This window comes from Pipra filicauda, unplaced genomic scaffold, assembly GCF_003945595.2.
Source record: "Pipra filicauda isolate LSUMZ 115617 unplaced genomic scaffold, ASM394559v2 scaffold55_size4083901_pilon, whole genome shotgun sequence".
Lineage (NCBI taxonomy): Eukaryota > Metazoa > Chordata > Aves > Passeriformes > Pipridae > Pipra > Pipra filicauda.
In genome coordinates, this window is record NW_024104709.1 from 3683265 (window position 1) to 3708690 (window position 25426).

Here is a 25426-nt window from a genome sequence, read left to right on the forward strand (position 1 = left end):
CTGTCCAGTCCAATAGCAAGATATGCTGTGGGCGTAGTCAGCTTCTGCCCCTGGTCCAGTGGGTGGCAAGTGGTATATTTTTAAATCAGAAACAGGACAAAGTACTGTCACAACAGCTGGTTGCAGATATCAGACACCAGACTGCTCTGAGGAAAAAAAGAAACCCTTATTGCCAGTGAGCCTGTAGCCTGATAACTCAAAGTTGCACAAAAGGCTTCTCGATAACAAATGCTATTACGACTTTCCAGCAGCACTGGCGCAGCAGTAAGAGATTCCCTTCATCTCAGACAGGCTTTGCCACCTCATCAAAGGAGCCACAATTTCTCCCCTCTTTTCCCAACACATGCTTCTTCCTTTTTTTGTCCATTTACTTCAAACAGTGCAGCAGATTGGGGCAGCTTAAACAAAATGAAAACTGCCAGTCAAGTTACCAAATAAAGCCAGAGTGCAGACACATGAATAAATTCACCTTCCCAAAATACATTTGCAACAAAATAAACAAGAAACAAAAATCTGCTGGAACTTTTCACCAGGGTTAAACAGATATTACCATGGAATAAACCTATCCCTGTTCAATGTCAGCTGTATGCCAGGGCCTGTATCCAGACCACAGCTCTGCAGCTGGCTCCCAATGGAGTAAGCACTTAGGAGCTCCTCAAAAATGCAACACTGCCTGCACTGTCTCTAAATCAAGATGTCTTCCCCTTAAATTAGGCTCAGAGTTTGATATTACTGTTACAGAGCCTGATCGCAGCAGGATCTGCAGCCATTGTCAGCCCCCCCATGCCTGCTGCAGGAGTTGGCGGCACTGCAAGGAAAGGCATCAGGCAGATGCCAGCAAAAGCCAAGGTAATGTCGCAACCCTGCAAATAGCACAAGTGTCACCTCTCATGGGGAAACAGAATAATCCCAAATCAGTGTCTGATGATTGCATTGCCTTAAAGGTGAAAAATACTACAACACGCTTATAACACTGCTGAGCAGCCAATTTGTGACTGGTGGAGTTTCAACACCAGTGGTACAGATCTGTATGGTTTCTGGAAAAGGAAGGGCAATGTTCTAGTGGTACTCTGTGAAGCAACAATTATAACAGCATGACAAATAAAATATTAAAGGAACAGGTGTTTTGCAATGTTACCAAGGAGAATTTAGTGCTAAGACAGTGCTGTGGGCTGACACAGAGGGAGGTCATTGTTCATAGCATGTGTATTTTCAGAAGAGGATGGGCTCAGTGTCTTCTTTGCTACATGCATTTGGCCTTTGTTCTTTTTTAAAGGCAGACAGATCATAGGATCATAGTTGGAAGGGATCTTAAAGATCATCTATTTTCAGCCCCCCTGCTATGGGCAGGGAGACCTTTCACTAGACCTGGTTGCTCAAAGCTACATCCAACCTGGCCTTGAACACTTCCAGGGAGGGAAGAAAAAGGTTTTAACAGGCTCAAGTGTCAGTGGCTGTCAAATCCTCCTGCTAATGGGTTAATGCTGACCACCTTAAGGGGTTATCACTGACTGAGAAGAGGCTTGGGACATAGTACTGCAAACTTGACAGAGAGCCCTTATTCCTTTCTTTTGTGTCTAAAGCTAGTGGTGGGATCATTGAAAATGCTTTCTGGTCCTACTGGCCTGGGCCAGACTGGTTGAAAATTTCATTTTCTTCTTCTGTTATGTCGTTTCTCCGTTAGGTTCAGAATTAGGTACTGGAGTTACTGTCTGGCATCACTACTGGAACTGCTTTAAATTCAGCACAGGACTGGGATGACACTATATTTGACTTGTGAGAGACTCAGAACGTATTTTTGGTTGCCCTGGCTCCTTCATGCTGTGACAACTCTGCTCAGTACTAACAGCTGAAGGATGAGACAAAGATAATGTTACCTATGTCAACTGAGATGGGCTTGGACCCCGAACTCAAAACTAATTTCTGGTTCATTCTGCCCACATACCTCATTACAGTGTGGTGCCAAAGTAATGTGATGGGTGTTCAAATATCATGGTATATTGCCTGTGCAAAGCACAGCCAAAAGCAGGAAAGGGAAGGAAATGAGTCAAGAGGATACACATGAGAGAGCTGAAAAATGTATGCATGTAAAGTCTAAAATAGTCATGGAGAAAAGAAGGCTTCAGAATGACCCAATTGTGGCCCTCCTGTACCTGAAGGGAGTCTACAAGAGAGGTGGAGAGAGACTATTTACAAAGGCATATAGTGACAGGATGGGGGGCAATGGCTTCAAACTGAAAGAAAGCATGTTTAAATTAGATATTAGGAAGAAAATCTTTAGTGTGAGGGTGGCGAGGCATGGGAACAGGTTGCCCAGAGAAGTTGTGGATGACCCAGCCCTGGAAGTGTTCAAGGCTGGGTTGGATGGGGCTTTGAGCAACCTGGTCTAGTGTAAAGGTGTCCCAGCCCATGGCAGAGGGGTTGGACCTAGATAATCTTTAAGGTTCCTTCCAGCCCAAACCATTCTATGGTTCTATTATAAACATGGATTCAAAGAATGAGAATATTCAAAAGCAATGTGTTTCAAACTTCTGCCAGTTATAAATGAAACTATTCACGAAGTTTCACTAAGTTTGACATGAGCAGTTCTTAGTATGAATTCTCACCACAGAAATCCACCACTAGGGTGGAGAGAAATTATTTAACACTAATTTTCATTATGGTATTAATTTACAATGCAGCTAATTATTTTGTTTGAATTGTTACATGCAAACCGTTGGTTTAAGAGAATGACAAATATAATGACTTTTCTCTACATTTTTTCTTGCTATTGCAAGCTCAGTTTGTCATTAGAAAATCCCGGTTAATTAAAAAGTTTCAAGAAGTTTGGTTCACAAGCATCCTTTTCAAATGGAGGGCAGAGCCAATCCCAGAGGGTTTTGGCTCTCAGTCGCACAACACCAACACTGAACAGCCAGAGAGCAAAACTCTTAATAAGAGATACAATGCCTCCAGCATTCCTACAGGTTACTTAGTAACTACCTGTGAATAATGAAGGTATCCAGAGAGAATAAAGGTCACTTTGCAAATGCAATTAACAAAAGGAGGCTGAAATTTCTCATGAACATATTTGGGAGTGACAGGTTGGAGAAGGGCAGCAAGCAACAAAATTATTGTTAATTAGACAGAGCGCAGGCTTTGCAAATGAGCTGAAATGAAACACAATGAGATGGTTAATGGTAGATGAGTGGGATGTTTAAACAAAACTTGATGTAGAGGACTTTTGAAGTGCAGTCCTAAAACACACAAAGCATTAAGGAATCTTTTTTAGATCTATAAAACAGCAGCTGATTATGGATAGATGAAAGTTAATGAACTGATATGCGCTGAAGTGTCTTCTTTTCTAGATACGGCTCTGTAACTTCCATTAGCATCCACAGACTCTTAAATACACAAACACATTAGTCATGCATTGGATCACACCATACATTTTGTCGAGTATCCAAAGACCGAAGTGACTCATACGATCAAAATTTCTTTTCCCATGTGAATCAGATGCAGTGCTTGACAAATCTCCACTGAAAAAGGATGGTGTCTTTTGAGTAGAATTTTTAGGGCACCTAACTTCTTTAGGATCCTGCCTGCAGAGTGGTCACATCAATTACAAAACTGGGTTTTAAAAAGTGTATGAAAGAACACATCAAAACATCAGAAAGCAGTTGTCAGTGACAGAAATGAAGTCCTACTCAGAGTTGTCTGGCCCACGTGTAGCCAATTTGCTCCACTAAACACGAATGCCTGATGTTACCAAACAGAGACGGCCTTGTTTTGCAATCACATTGCGGAGCATTAATGAAATTTTATCAAAGGCTAGAATTAAAACTGTCCTCGTCCTTTCGCTAAGAGCCTGTTTTTCCAACATTTTTCCTTCAAAACCTCCCTTTGGTTTCCAGGTTGGGAATGAGTCATGTCACGACTCCTGAGGAATTAAACAAATCGACGCATTCTATGGTGATTCACCGACAGTAGTTTTGCCATCTTCTGCATATGTCGTAACTCCAAGCAGCGACAATCGTCAGAGGATTTGTGTTTGGCTTTTGTAATTCCTAATTCTCTTCCCCCCTCCCCCCCAAGCTTCTCAATCTGTTTTTAATTAAAATCAGACCCAGGCAAATGTGGAATAATATGAAAAAAATCACCACACGCACACCATGTAAGAGCTGCAGAATCTGGCAGCCTTCAAGTGTGTCACTCTCTTTTAAAAAAGGCAACTGGCCTCCCTGTGTGCATACGTCACATTCTTTGAGGAGTTTTATTTTTTCTGGGTAAACATGGCCTGTTAATGACTTCACTGGGAGGGTGGCTGCAGGCGCCTTCTGGAAACACTTCCAGAAAGTTCACATGGGGCTCTGTAAAGCACAGCCATGCTGACACCACTGGATGTAGTCCAGCAGTGGGACTGCAAAAGGAGATGTGAACTGGGTTAAGAAGATCTCTACCCCTAGGGTGCTCCTCAATTGCCAGGCTGAGCTCTGGGGAGCTCAATGAGTTTTACCCCTGTGAACAGAACTTGCTCTGTGGCTGCACTCAATCTTTCTGGGTCTGGGGGAGACAAATGGTATATTTTCACAGCTGAAAATCCATTCAACCTGCCCTTCCGCCTATCTGCTTGCAGCCATCTCTCTTCTATGACAGGCAATAAAAGCCACAGAGCTGGCCTGGCAGGCACAGGGGCTGTGTTTTCACTGTGAAAGAGGTGGTTCTTTACACTAAGCACAACATGTGTGCATACAGAAAGCTATCTGGTTGTACAAGAGCCTTGTAAAGCAATCAGAGTTCATACTTGTAAGTTCTCCTTGGAGTTGACCCATAGACCCACAAACGAAGGAACAGAGAAAAGCTGTTTCCAGAGAGAGAGGAAGGTGAACCTCAATTCAAAATTCTTTAAATGTGGGGATTTCATATAAAGATGGAGGAGCAGGAGCATGTCAAAAAAAGATGGTACAAGAAGCTGGAAAGAGAAGGATAGGTGTGTTGAAGAGGGCAAAGACAAAGCAACACAAGACAAGGAAATGTCTTGATTTTGCTAAGGCATGAAGGAGACCACTGTCTTTCTTGCTCCATAGCCTGTCCCTGGCTGCCCAGTGTGGAAACTGAGAGCTACAGCTGCTGAGGAACATACAGTAAAGCAGACAGAACCACTGATTAAACGGAAGAATACAAATTTGTCCAAGCGAATGAGTATTACTACCCTGGCTGCCACTTCTGCTCCAACTAGGCATTTCTGCTAGCTGTTTAACCTAGGCTTAGCTGCTTTGGCTTAAGCAGCTTGATGTTTCTGGGTCTTTAAGGCTTAATGCCAAAGGTAGAGGCTTTCTATCTGAAACACCCCACATGATGGAGGAGGTCTCAGTATTTCCTTCTGTTCTGGCTGAGTTATAAGAGACTTCCTTGTCTGCTTGTCTGTGTCTTTCTCATCTCCTGCTACAATCAAATTGTTAGTTCAATTTGTCTTTGGATTGAACCTTGCCTGAAAGCAGTTACTAACCAGTGTGCCAGGGACTGACATCAGTCTCTGCCTGACTGCAGCACTTTCTTTCACTGCTCACATTACAGATTGCCCAGTTTGAATATTCACACTGACTTCCACTTCTCCAAGCATGAAGGTCCTCAGGCTGTGAGAAGATGAAATGAGGTTTCTCTTTTGGGCAAATTGCTTTTCCTTTTTCCAGTGCGAAAAGCTGTGTACAGTAACTCCCCTTGCAGTTCCCCACTTCTCACTCTTCACACAGACAGCAAGCAGATAATAAAAGTTCTCTCCACACCTCTATAGCCTCTGCTTCAGGAAACATCTTCACTTGTTCTCAAATGCCCCTTAAAGGTTTGTGTGCTCTGCAACCACTGCTGAACTTTGTGGCATCTCAGAGAGCTTATGGGTGAAAGATTTGGCTTCACATTCCTTCTCAGTTTTCCTTTACAAGATGCCTCAAAGGTCACTTCAACTCTTTATTGGCCAGCTACATTTCAGTTTCTTGAGATATGAAGATCTGGTCAAAATAGGCTCTTTTGTCAAGCTACATCCACACAGCATGAGACTAAGTCACTTCTGAACATGCTGCTCAAAGGCAACAGAAACAGTAGGCAGGCATGTTCAAGCACAGCTGTGCTTGGGCTAAGCCATCTTGATAGAAAGCACCTTTGTCACTCTGCTTACACTAGGAAGCTCCCATGTCAGGTTTGTCTGCTAGGGTAGAGACAGAGCTTGAAGTCAGCTGACAGGGCTCTAAGGTATTGCTGTGGAAATCTGGGGGGCAGTTTACCTACTTTTTGTCCTGGCCTCTGCATTGTGCCATTCCTCCATGGCCAGCCACATGGACCAGTTCAAGGAGCAAGTGCCGTGAACGCCTCAGTGCCCAGACATAAAAGCGAATCTCTTAGCTGTTAATCCTCAGGTCCAGCTTGGGTGCACAGAGACTTGTGTGGCTGTTTGCTTTCCACTGAGCAGCCTGTGGATGCGCTCAGCTGCAGTGGAATCCTGAGGAATGCAGAAAATTTCTGCAATAAAATTGCTAATGGTCATCGCAGGAGAGTATGTCACTTCCAAGGGAAGTAATGACAGAATGGGCTGCAAGTATAGAGCTAGAATCAAAACGGAATTTTTCTGTTTGTTTCTTCAATATTTTTTCCCCGCCGTGTGGCTGAGTGAAAGGCTTCATCAAATTAGAGGAAAGGGGTGATGAGACTGGAGCGTGAAAGCTTGAGCCTGCCTCGGAAGGGAAAAAGCTGCTGGAAAACCCTCTTTACCCACCCACCCTCCATTCCCACCTCCGCCTATCGATTGTATTTTTTCCTTTCATTTGAGTGTTTTGAAACACTTGGGAGCGGGAAAGCGCAGGTCTGCGAGGACGGACAGAAATGACCGAGAACAGCCCCTTCCGCCCCCAGCCCCCCCGGGCATTCCCTGGTTACCCGGGCGGCGGGGGCACCGCGCTGGCCAAGGGCGCCCTCCCGTGGTGGCCGAGGGAAGCACTGCCGCCAGCCTCCGGGATCTCTCCCGCACGGTCCCGCTGGAGCCCGGGACACCCCCGGCAGGGCCGGCAGGGCGCAGGAGCCCGCCTGTGAGCCGAGGGAATGACCAGTGTGGCAAAGGCGCTGGGCACCGTCGGCCACTACGTAAAAATCCAAACCAAACGAGCAAACAAACGAAAAAAAAAACCCAAAACAACAAAAAACCACCTCAAAACAAAACAAAACAAAACAAAACAAAACAAAAAGTGAGCCAGAAAAAAGTAAAGGGAAAGCAAGAAAATCTGAAATCACTTTGATTCTGAAAGGATGAAAAGATTTAACAGTGCATGAAAAAAAAAAAAGGTGGTAAATTTATAGAAAAATGTACTAGGGTAAACAGCCTTTGCTTTGGAGTGAGACTACTTTTGAGAAGTGTTTTTATTCAAGTCTTCCAATGAATGCAATTTGTCTTGTCTAAACTTCAATGGCATATATATTTCATTTAGCTAGTAATTGGTTCCCTTCACCTTTATGCAGAGACCCAGGAATGCTGACAAAGATCCCTCCCTCAAGTCTGCAGTGGCAACCACCCAGCTCCCGGGCACTGCTTCAGCCCTTTATCTCTTGGCAAGCCCATCGGGACACACCACCCCCTCCTGGGCCCGGCGGGGAGGACCTGTCATCCCAGTCCATGGGTTGCAGTAAGAAAGGTGGCAAGTGTTGGAGCTCGGAAAAGAAGAGAATCTCCACAACTGTGCCCCTGACAGGGGGTTGCATGACCTTGTGGATACAAAGTGCCAAATGTGGCAGACAACTGCTCTTAAACCCACTTAAGTGCCCATCCTCATCTCTGAGAATATAAAACTGCCATTGATAAGCACATTTGAAGCATGAGTGACACTTTTAAAGATATTCCAAAATAAATACAAAATGGTTCCTAACAACCAAGACTTTTTAAGAAGACAGATGAAAAGAGTTAGGCTGACTGGAATATATGGTAGCAAAGGGAAATGCAAAGAATCTGATTTTTTTAATGTATAGTTTAATAATCTGAAAAGCCTAAGACTGGAGTTAAGCTTTATTACAAGACTCTTTTCATCTGCATTTGGAAGTTATATAACCCACACTCACAGGCTGCAGCAGGTCAGTAGCTGTCTACATCAGAATGCTTTGCCGTGCTGCTGGAGCTCTGAGCTCAGATGTTCCTCCTTGGTTTACCTGGAACATGGCAGCTGCTTTGCTAGGAGTGTGTATTAAAAGACCAAAAGACACACTCATGCTGGCTCTGCTGTGGCCAGCTGCCCTGAAAGGATGCACACAGCTTTGCCACAAAGCAGTCCCCAACATTTCCAGGACCAGCAACACTCATTATAGTTTTAATGAAGCAAAACTGGTCATTGACTTCAACTCCATTGCATGGCCATGACTCAGAGCATGGTTTTAGCTTTCCTGTGCACAAACAGAAACACAGCAAGGATAGGAGGAAGGACCAACAGAGCACCGAGACAGGTAAACATGTCACTGACTTTGAAGTCGCTTTTCCAAACCTGAATGGCAGCATTCATGATTCAAAGTGGTACTGCTACTGAAGAGGCTTCATCTGCAATTGGCCTCTATGTATTTTTAGTATTTTTCATTGTTCTTGACTAAAGATCAAGAATCTTAGGGACAAGAGAGCTCTTGTTTCGCCTCAAAGCCTAATGTGTCCCTGGAACCGCTGGAAACTCATTTAAGGTGGCAACTGAATTTTTGTTTTGGGTAAGATTAGAAATACGTTTATTACAAAAAAATGAATTGTGTCATTCTGTATCTCTGTGTTTTCTTCTTGTGTCTTTTGGGTTCAATTGTCGATAGCTTTGAATATTTAGGATTAATTGATTCCCACTAACTGGGGGAAAAACTGGCTAGGTTACTGTACACACTCACAGGACATGGATATCTTCATCATCCAGCACACTTGTCTCCTTGGACTTCTATGTCCACACTGGCTCGCAGCAAGTTCAGTTACACAGGGATGTCATCATAATGTAGACAAGAGTTTCCACATGTGGCAAAGAACTGTGACTTTCTGCATAGCACTTTGTGTCTCTGCTATGAACTAATCTATAATTATCATCCTGAACCAAGCCTTGGTCCCACAGAAGTTTGTACAAGCTTTGCCATGAACTTCAAGAGGAAACTGAACTACAGGAATTCAGTCTGTAATTCTTAGCACAAATATATCCTACAAATCAGTGCAGGCAAGTACTCTGTACTATTACAGGAAGAGATAACAAAGTGATTAAATACAAGAAGGGCCTAGGGCCCAGAATGCAATTTATTACAGAACTAATTTGCTATGTATAGGTTCTTCTATTGATTGTCTCTGCCATGGCACGTGATGCTTTCCAAGACTGCTTTGATTTATCACCTAATATTTGTTTTATAGTGCTTCTGGAGCATCTGAATTTATGCCTATGAATAAAGAAAAAAAATAATCACCATCTCTGGGCTGGAAATTCTTAAATACAAACAGACAAAAAGTACTGACAGCACAAAAAATGGAGCCTCATAATTGACTAAATTTTATAAACTGTGACATTTGGGAAATCCAATGTTCTGGCCTTGAGATGGGATGGACCGCCTTTAACGATGAATCACTGCTCTGGTATTCCCTGCAGAAGTTGACTGTAAAACTGCCTGAGAAGTGGATCTGGAATTGGAACGAATATCCTTCTCTTTGGAGATTACCTTAACAGCTAAGTAAACTCCATTTTCTTATTGTAACAGTACTTGAAATCAGTTATGTGAAGTTAAGCTGCATTAAGGAGGGAAGAAATTATGACAATTTCAAAGCTATGTTCACAAATCTTTCTCTTACTCTGTCACTATGGTAAACACAGGGAGGCTGTGAGAATGCCCATGGAAAAAGAACTGGCTGATGAACACAATATGCACTCTAAAAAGAAAAAGAAAGATTCCTCTGAGTGTCTTCCAGATAGACATGACAATAATTGTTCAAACTCTGCAGGGAATAATTGTTCAAACTCTGCAGGGATGGTTTTACTTACACTAGGGGCTGTTCCTGTTTCCCCTGCTGCACAAAGGAGTGACTTCAGGAAACAAAAATGACAGGTCCCATCTCTCCCAATTTGTGGCTTGACTTCTTCAGAGAGCCTATTCCTCCAGATATTCCTCCTGCGAGTGCTTCAGTTGTTACCCAAGCTAAAGAAAACCATGGTACTTTGCACCTCACATTGGCCATGAAGAACCAAGCATGATTTTGAGCAAGGCAGGGCAGAGAAACTTCAGAACAGCACTTATCAGTTGCTTAATAAACCCACTGCTAGGCTGTGGGAGGTTATCTGTGACATCAGACAGGGGCTTCCAGCTGGAAAGCATTCAGGTCTCTGCCTTAGCTTACCTGGACACATTTTACATTCTGATTTTTATTTTGCAGCTCTTTTGTTGCTGAACAATAAAAACAAAATAGACCAAACAGCAGATCCTAATCTGGGTGTTGTGAATGTTTTTGATAAGAAATCAAAATCTGACAAAATCTGCTATAAATAAGGCTGTGGGGAAAAGAATTCCTGAAACCGTCCAAATCTGTATCGCACAGGACACTTCAGTGTCTCAGCAAAAGCAAGACTAACAAACATAGTTTATAGCTCTTACGTGGTAGGAATCTGATCTGGATATCACATATAATTTCGTCTGTTTTTTCAAAACAAAACCTCTCATACACAAAAAAGTAAACACTCTTTTGGTTTTGGCTAGCTTCCAGAATTTTACTGAAAGCAATAAGTAATACAGTTTTGAATACCTAGTTGCTAATTTTCCAGTTTAAATGGATTTATTGGGATGCTTTGTGCCTAAGTCAGAGTCAGGGGCTTTACTTTTTTCAGTCTGAACTAACCTAGTTGTGATTTTAAAGAAAACATCATTGTTTGGCTGACTATTACAAGGTACATCTGAAATTGCTATTTTTCTGACACCCACTGAGTGTTAGAGCCCTGCACTGCCAGCTCCCCATGGAGACAGAGCATGAGCTCTAGTATGAAAGCAAAGTGAATATTGGAGTAAAATGAGGGTGGTGTCTGTAAAAGGAGTCTGGGATTAGATAACAGAGAGCTCGAGGTCCTTCTGATCAGCAGCTGAGGTCCTTCTGATCCTCTACAGAACATGTCAGCAACAGTTCCCATGTCAAGCACAATGTTTCTGCCTGCACCAGGGCATCACCACCCTTTGAATGGCTACAAAGCTTGACGAAAGTATTCCCACTGGCAGTGAATCCACCACCACATGCCTTGGGAATCTGGAATAATAATTATTGCTTTAAAAATGCTCCATATTACCACTACAGACAGCTTCAGTTCAGTTCCCAGTCAGTGCCTGCTATCACTATGACGGCTGTGCTGTCCCCAGGAGTAACAGTGAGCTAGGAAAAGCGCTCTCTCTCCTGCTGAAGCTCGTCTGCCATGAAATGTGCCTTGTGGAGCCATGGCTGGGCAGTGCTTTCTGCCTCACAGCAGCTCTGGCAGCAGGTCCCTGCAGTAAGGTCAGGCAGGGCACAGCTTGTGCTGTTGCCCTCTGCAACCACTGCCTCCTACATTCAGGAACATTTCATTCAGCTGCTTTAGTTAATACTGAATCCATCTGTTTCCCTGTGAGCTGGAAGGTGGCATCTTTTTTCACACTGTTTTTTTCTTTTAAAGTTAATCAAACATTTTTCTGCTTATTCCTAGTAGTAGTAAAACAAAGGCAGAAAATTTTTTAACACTCTATGCTGGCAATAGGGAGCCTTGGTGAAAAGTAGAACTTCCAGCTCTGACATGCAGTTTAAGAAAACAGTGATAACATCTGACCCTTTACCAGTGACTCCTGGAAGGCAGTGAAGGTTATCATATAGAGTAATACAACATAATTACTTCTTGCAAGATGTAGAGGGGACAGGTACAGAACTCTCAGAGCAGCTGAGGTGAAGTGAAGCTGCTGACAGAGGAGCTCTGTGCACAGAAGTCAAACACAACAGGGAGTGAGAAAAATCATGGTGATAACTTCTTAAGATGTTGTCTTCCTTATATGATCATCAGTTTTGTTGACTGTTGATTGCAGTGCAGCAACTTCTTGTGAAATATCAGTGAAGTTACTTAGCTCGCTGGTGACTTTGCTTGTCTGCTTACACATTAGAATAAATGGTATGCTGCCTGGAAACTTCTGTGAGACTTCCTGTAGGAATAGATAAGTTTCCAGAAGAATTTGTAATAGAAAGTTAGAACTCGGTTTTCACTAGGAAGGCTTTCTGCCTAAATGGTAACTCTTTCTCAAGGGCAGTTTCAATGCTTTCCCCCCCTCCTGGCCCACATAGCAAGAGAAGTTCTCAGCCTTTCTCTCTGGTATGCAGAGAGATAACTTGTTGGCAGATGTGTACAAAGCCTCCTTGGGCCAGAGAGGGTGGGGGGAGGAGAGAGAGAAGATACAAAAAGCCTTGGAGGAGGCAGAGAATTGCCTTTTGCTCCTGGAGGCCTGATGCGTGCAACATTGTAAAGAAGTGGTCCTTGCATCTGAAATAAACCTTTTTTTTAATCCTTCCACTGCCTTGGCATTCTTGGGAAGAATACCTGCATATGTTTATCTTACACTTCCTTACTTAATATTTGACAAGATTTCATAGAATCATAGAATAGCCTGGGTTGGAAGGGACCTTAAAGATCACAGAGTTCCAAACTCCCTGCCATGGGCAGGGACACCTTTCATGAGACCAGTTTGCTCAGACCTCCATCCAACCTGGCCTTGAACACTTCCAGGGATGGGGCATCCACAGCTTCTCTGGGCAATCTGTTCCAGTGCCTCACCACCCTCACAGTAAATAACTTTCTCCTAATATCCAAGCTAAACCTAGATTTCTAGGTTGCAACAAAGAATTTAAAAAGTAACATAATTGCTTATGAAGTACGGTCTGGATTCTAAAAAGCTTGGGCTTTTTGAGCAATAACCAACAAATAAATGACTACTGTTAAGTTTCCTATGTATATGTAGGATGAATCAACAGCAACATGTACACACACACATAGTTCAAAACCAAGGAAATGTAACTGTAAGCAATTTACAGCAAGCTGATATTTGTAAAAGCCTGTGCTATTACAGCAAGGAAGACTGGCAGCAGGAACAGAATTGCAGTTACAGGTAAGATTTGGTGTGGTTTGCTGTAGCAGAGACACGCTCGTACTTTGACACCAAAATCCTTATGACACCAAAATCAGCTGTGACCCGAAGAGTCAACTGTTTCTTAGATGTCTAGTATCCAAACAACGCTGGACAAAAGACCTGTCTCTAAACCTACTATTTATATCAGGTCTGGGCCCCAAACAGATGTTCTTATTCTTGGAATGGATTATTGTCTGCTAAGGAAATTATTCAAGACCATCTTATTTGAATGTGAAGTACATATTCACATATTACATTCAGTCAGCAAAACCAACACTCTTGCCTGCTAAGCCACACTGTTCACATTAAGTATTTGTTCTAATTGTGCAAATACTGAATTGCTCCAAGTCATCCGAGTCAGCTAATACTGTTTGTAAAGCCAGCACTGCCCCCATTCAGATGTTTTAAGCTGCCAGAAATTAATGACTTTTGAAACTTTCCTTTGAAGCTGACAAAAGAGATGGGTGCACTGCAGGTCTCTCCATATTCATGTCCCTTCACAAAGACGGGCTTGTCCAGATGCCAAGGGAAAGCATGGAGAGGCATCTCAAAGGGGGATTCATCCAAAGAACAAAAAGCTCCAACCTTTGCCCTTACTGAAGTGCCAAGAGGCTTGCCGGTTTTGTTGTATTTTGTTTTTTAATCACTCCTTCAACAGATGGGCAACAGTCACACAGAAAAGTTCACCCAACAGGACGGTCAAACTTCCAGCAGCCTCTGGTACAGCATAGACAAAAAGCTGTTTCTCCAAAATAAAGCCCTGCTCTTGGGGCAATTCCTTAGGTCATTCAAATTCAAACAGTGCCATGGTCAAGCTCAAGCATGTACAGTTCTGGTGGGCCCAGCTGGCCACATACTGAGCATAAACCTCACTAATAGCTAAAGGTCTGTAGCACAGCAGGCTTACAGTACTGTAGGCCTGGTACTGCTCCAGCACACAGCTTTCACTTCTATTTTTCTGAAAAAGTTTTGATATTCAGAGTAATTTGAATGGCAAGAATGTATTCCTTTCATGGCATTGTATTTTTCTTGTACCTCAAATACTGTCACTGCACAGTTAATTATAAAGATGGTATTAGTATTATTTTCTATGGATTTAGTTAATTTCCAGTGCTTTATTTTCTTTGCAATGTTACTGAATCAAGGAACACCTCTTAGACATAAGAAAGCAATGTGTTGAAATAGAAAGTTTAGGTAATAAAATTAGTTAATTGACAGCTGAAAGGCACATGGTCTCTCTATCAGTGTAAGCCAACCTAAAATTAAACTGCTGATAAAAAGGTGTTCATTCCCACCCTCTCCCTGGTGTCAGAGATGGCACAAGACCTAAACTATTACACGTGATCATTTTCAATCAGACCAAGAAGCCTCTTAGGTATGCAGCATCTTGAGGGAGGCAGTGGGAAGGTGTGAGCAGGGCAGAAGGGGAAGATAGGCCTTCCCCTTGTGAGCAGGAGCACAGCCTTATTTTAGCTTAAATTGACCAGGGAACTGAAATGATACCCTGTTGTCTGACTCCATTTGTATTTAAATACACTGGTATGGGCTTCACAGCAGTGAGAGCTCTGTCAGCTCTGTCATCCGTATGCAGCAGTGGCACCCAACTAAAAGTTTTTAAAGGTCAGGGATGTTTTGTTGATATGAGTTCAGCTGCTTGCTATGAGCTAACCACACTGGGATAAACCCCTGCCTATAACCCAGCATGGCTAGGATAATCTCGTCAGGACCCCATTCTTTTTTTGAAATGCAATGTGCAGTTTTTGCTCACACAAACTTAATTGCTACATGAAGAACATTTTTATAGTTTAAAATTTTGTCTTTGATAAAGAAAATAAGAAGGAAGAAGGAAAAAGAGTCTAACTGGCTTTTGAACTCTGATATACAGCACAGCTTGTGTTCAGCGCACACAAACACACAAACACACACACACACATATATATATATATCACACATAGCAAATCAAACCCAGCTTAGACTCAATTTTTCTTCAGCTTCTTCCTCCAATATCTTTCCAGGATTACAAATTAATAGGGACCAGATGTCAAATACTTGAGTACAGCCTTAAATCTGGGATGCGAAGAGACTGATCTCCTTATTGCCCTGGGACCTTATGTGCAAATTGAATTTAAGCATCACTATTGATTTGCTAACATTTTGTGTCCCTCTGCCCTTTAACCTGTTGTAATTAACGATACAAAGGAGAACAAGGTCCAACCATATAAATACCTTCCTCTCTAACATTTTTCACCAAAGCTTCTAACCAGTGTTCAGCAATGAGCAGGATTCCAACTAAAGACTTGTAGCTACAACATAAGAGTAGAGAAAATGATGAGAAAAAAAAAATTTTGAATTTAGATCTTTATTATACAGGCCCAAAGCTGTGGTCACCATGCAGTTACACTGTAATGGGAATGATCTTGCTGAAAAGATCTCACTAAACAAACATAAAGAGACCACAGACGACAGCATTCCAAATAACTGACATTTTAATTTGTGTGAGAGCAGAAATAAATAAAGGAATGGCAAGTATGTCCTTTTCACATATGATGGGACATATACATATTCCTTCTTTTCTATAGCTATTCAAGAGACAAAATCAGCAAATACTGCCCGAAAACACAGACCTTTCAGGTGATGGCTCAGCTAACTTTTAGCTGTTTCTCTCCCCTTGGCTATTAGATCAAGCACACATTTAGACAGGTGCATATGCCAAAAAAAGAAACACAATGTGGGTTTTTTGTATTTTATTTCTACTTCCTGCCCTTTCCTTCTCCTTTTATGACAATAACAGGAAGTAATTGGAGACACCTAGTCAGATAAAAGCCCTGGAATTTTTCCCTTCTAGTTTTTCATTATACTCTCATAATTTAAGGATTCATCACAAATTTTAAAAAGTTGAGGTGCCTTACAAGGAATTCATCATCTCTGGGATATAGATAGCCACAGTGAAGAGCTGCACATAGACTGCACACATAGTGTTATGTAAAAGTGGTTATCTTTAAAAAACAAAACTTTTTTAAAAATTTGTAGATCAAAACAAAGCATGTCTTATTCCCTACAGGATTTTCTTGCAACCTGTTCTTCAATTTTTTGCACTAGGAGATGCTATAAATGGTATTAGTTACAATATACAGTCCACAGTCATCTTCTGGTCCAGCAGAAGAACCTGTCTCTCCGATGGATGCAAAACTGTTCATCTGAGCAGATCATCCTCAACAGCACAAATATGCTCTAGAAACTCATAGAGTTTATGGTTTTAATTTATAAAATTAAACCTGCCTCAGACAGGTAATATTGGTATGTAATACTGCCGTCCCTGGGTTCTGTCAAAAACGGGGTACTGAGGTGCTCAGAGCCGTCTCAGTCTGCAGCGCTGGGATCCTTCTGGCACTCCAGACCCAAGAAGCGATGTGGTGCATGCTAGAACATGGGCGCACTTCTCACTTAACTCTGCAGAGCCCAGGACATGGTAAGCTGCCACAACTTCCTTCATCTTGCCTGTTGACAAAAGGAACAATAACTAGTCATCACCGTTGCTGGAGCATAATTCCAATTTTTAAAAAAGCCCTATAAATGAGACCTTTCTATTGTTTTTTTTTTAGTCATGCAAATGTTTCATTAAGAAAAGATTTGGGATAAATTTTACAGTTTCTCTGTTAGCCACACAATGATTATAAGGGAGAAAGGTCTTTTACTGCATGGTTCCCAAAACATTATCCAGGATTAAACATACTATTATTTTAAAAATAAGCGTCCAGTAGCTTAGTACTTTAAAATCTTCATTAAAATATTATCCCTGTAAAGAGTAATTTTTTATAGCAGATTTTCTGGCTTAAAGAGCTATGTTGTCTCTCACACACACTGTACATAAGATACAGAGTAAACAATTTAGAGGACTAACAAACAATAAATAAGAATCCAACATATTAGTAAGTGGCTTATGTAAATTTGGTGTACAGCTATCTCTAATACATATTAGTCATGTCCATTATGTATTTATAACACCTATAAATCCTTCATAAATGACATACTGAATGGGCTTCACAGAACCAAGGCTCAGAACAGACCACACTCCCATTTTCTGCCAATTATAATTTTCCCACATAGTGCTCTGTGAAGTCTAGGCATTTTCGTTCTCAGAAAATCAAGACTTTTGGTATCTCAGACTGAGAATAGGAAAGACCAAGATTACACCTCCGATACATATTTGCTGCAGAATACGTAGAAGGAGAGGCAAAGGTACCTCTGGGAGGGTGATTCACCCATTCCCTAGGTAATCTCAAGATGGTGTACATCTTTTTTCCATGGACTCTAAGTAGAATAAAGACCAAAATTTCTTACAACTATGAATGCTTTATATCCTACCACAGGCACCTGACTGTGTTCTCCTCTTTACTCCACAAAGATCATTCATAAAGCCATCAGACCCTAGCAATTTTAATCAGTACTGACATGGGCAAAATTAGAAAAAGTATCATTGCTTCAATCTAATGTGAATACAGAGGCCATGCAATAAATTCCAGAATTAATGCTAAGTTTTCTGTTACATACCCTGGAATTTTGTGGAGCCATCCAAAGTAGTTTTTGTATGCATAATTATTATCCTTATCATAATCACATAAAAAGAAATCACTAAAGGAGTAGGGCTAGCAGGTGATTTGAGAGATTGCCTCACCCATCCCTGACCAATGTCATACCTGCTGATGTTTGTCTAATCTATTTTTAAATACCTGCAAGGTTGACAATTCCATTAATTCCCCCTACACAACCTATTCCAGGGCTCCACTTTTCCTTGACACTTACATTTTTTTCCCGATGCTGATACTAAACCATCATTGTTGAAATCTAACCTATTACTGCTTTCTTCTACTGATAGCATACATGGCAGCTAAAACCCTTCTTCTTTAGAGTCGCTCATTGCTACAAGAAGGTGGCTACCACATTTTCCTTTCATCCTCTCATGACTGAACAACCCCTCAATCTTTCCTTGAAGGCATATGTGCTTTAGATCTTTGAGCACAGATTGCTCTCTTCTTGGATCCTACCTGAGCTACAGTTCCTGCAAGTGGGTGAAGCTCTTCCACTGAGGCCTTATCAGTGCTGACTAAAGTGAAATAATCCCATTTGATGCTTTGTTACTCCCCTTCCAGTAGCCTGGCCTTGTTTGAAGTAGCACTTCAGCTTGAGATCCGATCTTTTCTGCAGAACTGCTTAGCCAGTTGTTACCCATCTATATTTATGTGCAGCTGATTATGTTGAGCTCTATGTACAATTCTGCATTTGCCCTAATTTAACTGCTGGAAACCCACTGTTTCCTAGACTGCTCTGCTACTTTGTCAAGATCATTTTCAATCTCTTTGCTTCCAACGTGCTTGTTCTGCTCTATGAATTTATTAAGGTACATTCTAACCTTTCATCCAAGCTGTCAGTGAGAATACTGAATAGTACCAGAACAAGGAAAAACACTTGAAGAACCACACTTAATAGTGTATCATTGAGAACTACCCTCTGCATACAGTTTTCAAATAATTTATGCACTCACATAATAATAATTTATTCTAGCCTGGTTTCCCTACACATAAGAATAATAACAACTGAAATATTTTGCCATACAGTCTTGTTCAAAAAAAGCAGATAATACTCACAAATATCTTTTAAAATTAAGAATTGTATAGACTTTCAAAATGAAAGCATTATGGAGAAAAGATTTAAAGTGATAACACAGTCTTGCTGAAAATGGATTTTACATCTATATGGCTACTTTTATGAAGTATGTCCTCTACTGAAATATTGTTCACTTTAGACTTAATGGAAATCTTCTATAGCCTCTTAAAATTGAGTTTTGTTCAATGAAAAGCTCCCCTGAGAAAGGAACAAACATATACGACTACAGTATCTCCTTTGAAACAAATCAGTTGCACAGCTTCACAAAACTCCAAGCTGCAAAATTACTGTTTACTATTTATCTTGTATAAGTTCTTGATCAGAAACATACTAAACAAGGACTGTTAACACAAACAGGATTGGTCATATTGAGCCTTGCAAAGAAAAGATTACCATTTACATTAATCTTTATGGAAATACAAGCCAACTCCATAAATACAGGAAGCACAGATCACTCTTCTTACCTAATTTGGGTTATTTGGCAGGCCTTTTCTACTTTTCACTCTATGATATATTTTGTTTGTGCCACCTCTGTTACTCACAAAAGTGAAATAATTTGCTTCCTGAGATGGAGACAGAGTCCCCACCTGCTTCTGGACTGGAAGAACGGAGGACAGCAGAAGATGAAATACAATACAAACACCACCTTCATACAAAATTTGGTTTGATTTGCTATTTAGGAGTACATCCCCTTGGATTCCCAGTGAAGAGTGAAACTGACTTTGCTCTGAAAAATACGTGGTTACAGAGAGCAGCATAAAGAGTACACACAAACACTTTTGACTTTTGCCAGCAGAAAAGAAAGAAATAGGGTAAAGAAGGATGGGCGAGCCAGCCTGACCCAGGACTGCTCATGACATGCAGCCTGCTGTCGGACTGTGTTAGGGTCTAGTGTCTTTTCAGATGACCTAAAGGTTTCCTGGCTCACTAGCATGAGAACCATCAGGACATCTTTAATGGCACTACACACCTACTGTTCAGGCAAGCAAAACCATGATAAATGTCAGTACCCAACCACTACTATCTGGAGCCAGTCAGTGATGGCAGCAGAATTTGTCCCATGCTCGCCTAAGTGCCTACCACAAGTGTCAGGAGCACATGAGAGGCGTGTGGGTGTCCCTCCTCTACTATACAGCACTCGTTCTATACTATAGAGACAAAACAGTCAGCTTGGCAGTGTAAATGTATTGCAAGAGTAAAGTGAGATAAGTCCCACGCCTTTTTTCCAAAAGGAGAAACAGAAGCCTGTATTTAAACAGTGCAACATTAGTGTGTTGGCTGACAAGGGGAAGATTACCAACACTCAGTGTAATTAAGACTAAGGTTATGAAATAGACATTAATAGAAGTGCAAAACTTCCTCATGTTAGCAAGCACCATAAAACCTACATAATTGAACTGACTTTAAATTTCATTGAAAGTTTATGGGTAGACTGGACTACTGAAAATGCAATACCTCAATCTTTGTGTCTTGGTATCATAAAGACACCAGGGATATAAGGCTGAAGTGAAGCTACAATGTGCTAAATTCAAGTTATACTTAATTACAATGGAAAACAAAGTCTCTAAACTTTTAGATGATTTATTTAAAAATATATTTTTAAATTAACAAGAATCAGCCAGTTTAACAGTCACATGAAATAGTTTTAAAAAGTAGAGTATATTATCATGTAAAACAATTTAACATTATTAGAAAAAAATCCTATGTGACATGATTTAAAAATCTGATTAACCTCCAAAGCTTTTCTGCATTGAATATGGTGGTGTATGTGATATCAGTTAGAAATGAACACTCCAGTGGCACACTACATTCTGTAGTTAAGATCTGATCAGGGTACCAAGCAATAATACAGTTGCCAGTCCTCCAAAATACAGGCTGGGACTAGATAACTTTTTATGGGAGTGGGTGAGTTCTGAGCTGGAGGGGGAATTTCACAGCCTTGCAGCAGTTTTCCTCGTGTTTGACTGAAAATGCTTGTACTGCAGTGCACGAGACAACAACTGTAGCCCCTCTGACCTCTTTACTTTCTTCTCCTTCTTTCAGGTAATCTATACCTATTTTTTTTACTCCATATATATCTTCTCTCAGCAAAAATTCTGTAATCCAAACTATAACCTTATTGCAGCTGTGCAAATTTTGGCCAAATTCAGTCCTTGGCTTTATCAAATCCAGTGTTGTCAGCTCCGGAGTTTCTCGTGAGCTCCACAATGTGATGTTTTCCTGTAAAGCTTCTTCTGAAAAGTGCAGCTCATGTGAGAATATGAGTTTCTGTATTTCTGTTAATTTTTCTATGTTCATAGATACACAGAAAAGGTGCAAAACGTGATTTTTAGGTGCTCATAGGCTCAGAAGAGTCTGAGAAAAACAGAAGGCAAAACAAAAGGGATTTTTAGAGCCTTAATCTTAAGATTTCAACACTTTAAAGCCAGTCTCATAATTTTTGAAGGCACAATTCTTGAATGTTTGGCATTTGCAAAACAAGAAACATCCAAATCTGCTACCTCCCAGCTTTGCAGGCTGAAGCAGTTATCCTGCTCTGCCTTGCCGTGAAGGAGAGAAAGATTTGTTTGGGGGTATGTCTACACAGTGACATGACTGAAACTTGGCCATGAGCCAACTCTTGACATACTTGCTAGAACACTTCATCTACATTCAGGCTAAACAGTGCTCATTGGTGTGGCTACAGTGTGAGCTGGGAACTGCAAACAACACTTCAAGGTGTTAATGAAGAGCAGCCTTAATCTCTCCTCAGCTGAGCTTGACTGTGGGAATGCTTCTGGTTTGCTTCAAGGCAAAAGCATATCCATAAACACAGCAGGGGCAGTTCAAGCAAACCCTTCTGGTATGCACTGAAGCAGTGAGGACAGGCTCAGAGTCGGGTGGTGCTGAGAGCTGGTATTCACAGCAGGAGCATCCCCATCACACCCACACATCCTGTGGGAGAGTTGGGAGCTGACAGTGTGACTGCTCCTGTGCTGCATCAGTCCTGCAGAATAGGCCTTAAACTCACCAGGACCTCCATGCCTTGCAGGAACTGGGTCAGCCTACAGGTGTCTGTGACTGATTTAAGGAGCTGTTTGCTGCCAGGATCCCAGTGAATGTAATTTGTCCCAAAATACTGCTTTCCCCTGGCATTAGCCAGAAGGAGGGGGAGTGCTCACGAGCAGCACCTCTCTCACTCAAGAGGTAGGTTGGCTGTCGCTGCCTCCCAGTTGTAGGGCTGATGCATTCCTGTAACTGGTCACACTGGGACAAAGTAAATAAAAAGTCACTGCACAAACACTGAATATCACCTAGAATTGGCTAAGAAATTGTTTGCCAGCGGCACGTAGCAGCTCCCTGTACTGTCTCAAAGCAGTAACTGATGGTTGGGCTTCCAGTAACATGGAGGAAGCAAGCTGAAACTCACATCAGCATCCCTACTCTGAAATGGACTTGAAGCTCTTAGACCTCTCTGAGCATTTGTCAGGGCTGTATCATACCGATGGCTGGTGGCAATCCTGAGACAACCAACGACCCTAGATTTTTCTTCTCTCTCACAGCTGAAGTCTCTTCTTCAGTTTTTAGTGTTGTGTCTCACCTCACTAAATACCTATGAGCAACTGTTCCTGAAAGCAAACTCTGGAGCATACAAAACAGTTCATAGCCCTTTAATATGTGGAATAGGAGGGGTACAAAGTAGAGGAACAAGAGACAGAAAGGTCACAGAGCGCAGGCTTCTATTCCTTTGCAATAACTGGCCAAGCTCTATCCTATAATTTATTTTCTGTTTAATTTTTAACATCTTTTTGCTTACTCTTTCAGTAGTTCATTGCTCTGATGACTAGAATTTACAGCTTACATTTATTCATGATCAGCTTATAACCTGAGGACCTACAGGCCTGTTAGCCTGACCTTAGTGCCAGGGCAGGTCACAGAGCAGATCATCTTGTGTGCCATCACACAGCATGTACAGGACAACCAGGGGATCAGGCCCAGCCAGTGTGGTTTTGTGAAAGGCAAGTCTTGCTTGACCGACTTGATCTCCTTCTGTGACAAGGTGACCCACTTAGTGGATGAGGGAAAGTCTGTCCATAGTATCTACCTGGACTTCAATAAAGCCTTTGACATCATTTCCCACAGCATTCTCCTGAAGAAACTGGCTGTTCATGGTTTGGACAGGTACACTCTTTGCTGGGTAAAAAACTGGCTGGATGGTTGAGCCCAGAGAGTGGTGGCGAATGGAGTTATATCCAGCTGGTGGATGGTCACGAGTGGGGTTCCCCAGGGATCAGTATTGGGACCAGTCTTGTTTAATATCTTTATTGATGATCTGATGATGGAATTGAGCACTCCCTCCATCAGTTTGCAGATGACACCAGTTTGGGTGGGAGTGTTGATCTGCTGGAGGGTAGGAAGGCTCTGCAGAGGGATTTGGACAGGCTGGATCCAGGTTGCATGAGGCCAATTGTATGAGCTTCAACGAGGCAAAGCGCCAGGTCCTGCACTTGGGTCACAACAACCCCATGCAGCGCTACAGGTCTGGGGAAGAGTGTCTGGAAAGCTGCCGGGCAGAAAAGGACCTGGGGGTGTTGGTCAACAGCTCCTTGAACGTGAGCCAGCAATGTGCCCAGGTGGCCAAGAAGGCCAACGGCATCCTGGCCTGTATCATGAATAGCGTGGCCAGCAGGACCAGGGCAGAGGTTGTCCCCCTGTACTTGGCATTGTTGAGGCTGCACCTCAAATACTGCATTCAGTTTTGGGCCTCTCACTACAAGAAGGACATTGAGGTGCTGGAGTGTATCCAGAGAAAGGCAACGGAGCTGGTGAAGGGTCTGGAGTGCAAGTCTTGTGAGGAGCAGTTAAGGGAGCTGAGGTTGTTTAGACTGTAGGAAAGGAGGGTCGGAAGGATCTCATTGTAGCAAGGTGGGGTCAGTCTCTTCTCCCAGGTAACAAGCGACAGGACAAGAGGAAATGGTCTCAAGTTGCACCAGGGAAGGTTTATATTGGATCTTAGGAAAAATATTCTTCATCAAAAGGGTTGTCAAGCACTGGAACAGGCTGCATAGGGGAAGTGGTAGAGTCACCATCCCTGGAGGTATTTAAAAGAGGATTAGATGTGGTGCTTAGGGATAGGATTTAGTGGTGTACTTGGCAGTGTTGGGTTAATGGTTGGTGTTGACGAAGTTAAAGGTCTTTTTCCAACCTAAATGATTCTATGATGCTATGATAAAGACACTGATAACTGTACTACCTCTGCTGGAGTTACCTTGCTTGATAGGTCCTAAGATAGCATTTCCTTTTCTTTTCTTTTAACACAGCTGTATTGCACTGATGGCTCAGAGATATTTCACAGTTAATAAAAATACTTATTTTTCTCCTTCATTTTGCTGTCTCCAAAAAGTAATTGCAGAAATTATGTTTATTTCATTGAATGACTGACTTTATATTTGTACTACCAAATTTTATCCCAGTCTTGCAGCATCTCCTTTGGATGAAAGGTACCCATCTGTAGTTGCCTGCTAGGGTTTTATCTATCTGCAGAATGAATGTGTTTGCTGTGTCCACATGCCCTCTGCTGTCTAATAATAGTCTTCTCTCTAGGTTTCGCTATCCAGTGAAGACCATCAGCCTCTTTCCCACATGCCCTTCATAGTTCCCTCTTTGCAGGGGAAATACTCTTTCCAATAGCTACAGTGTAGGAATTACGTCCCTGGTGAATTAGAAGTGTATGAATAGCCACGAAAGGTGAACCGTACAACCTGGAGCTTCTCTTAGAGGTCCTAAAAACAGCTTGAAAATATCAGTCTACATTTTAATGCAATTATATATATATAGCTTTATTATTTCCTTAAATAATTTTATTTTAGGTGCAAGTATGATCTTACTTGTGGTATCTCTATGACCTTAGCTGCTATTGATCAGAAAGTCAATAATTCCAGTGGTGATTCTGTCTTGTTGTGCCTGGCATTAAAAATATTTTGGCACCTTTACTTAAAATTTATAAGTTATGTAAACAGAATGCCTCTTACTTCCATGCTCTTGTTATTCTATAAATGTCTCCGTATTGATGGCAGATCAGTCCAGCACTAAATAAGCAGAAGATAATCTTTCCGTAGGTCATTTTGTTTCTGATCATTACCTCCATTTTCTAGTCAGCTGTTCCTCTGCAAATTCTAAAAGCATTGACTGAATCTACATTGCTGCAACGACTCATCCATTTCAGTTATTCAATCAAATACCACAACATGTAAAAATTGCATCAGATAATCATTATGGGACAACAGAGCTCCAGAGAATGCTCAAGGCTCTTGCACCTGTTGAAGACTACTGGCTGCTATCATGCCAGCTATGGTCTCCCAAGGATTTACTATTAAATCAGTCCTGGAGGTTTAACTGGCTGAACTGTTAAATAGATTTTGTTTCTACACTCCCTCATATTACATTTTAGACATTTTGGCAGGCTTAAGTCTAGCTCCTAAAAAAAAATAAATCTTTAATGTCCTTGTTAACAAAAAACAATTGAAATAGCTCTGTATAAACGATTATAATTAGCAAAAATAGAATTTATTATTTTACCAGCTACTGATCCCACCTTTCTTTTCTGAAATACACAACCAGATACTCTTCATGTCAACAAACATCT

General features: G+C 41.7%; 1 protein-coding gene across 2 annotated transcripts in view; it reads right to left on the reverse strand.

The window, feature by feature from the left end:
• Nucleotides 1-25426, reverse strand: part of SCAF8 (SR-related CTD associated factor 8) — a 147959-nt gene that overhangs the window by 46883 nt on the left and 75650 nt on the right. Inside the window, exon 21 of one of the 2 annotated variants that reach the window (XM_027716926.2) lies at nt 15606-16635. The exons of the other annotated variant lie outside the window; for it this stretch is intronic. The gene's annotated coding sequence lies outside the window, so the exon portion shown is untranslated. Of the gene's footprint in view, nt 1-15605; nt 16636-25426 lie in introns of those variants that run through there. 2 annotated transcript variants of the gene reach the window in all.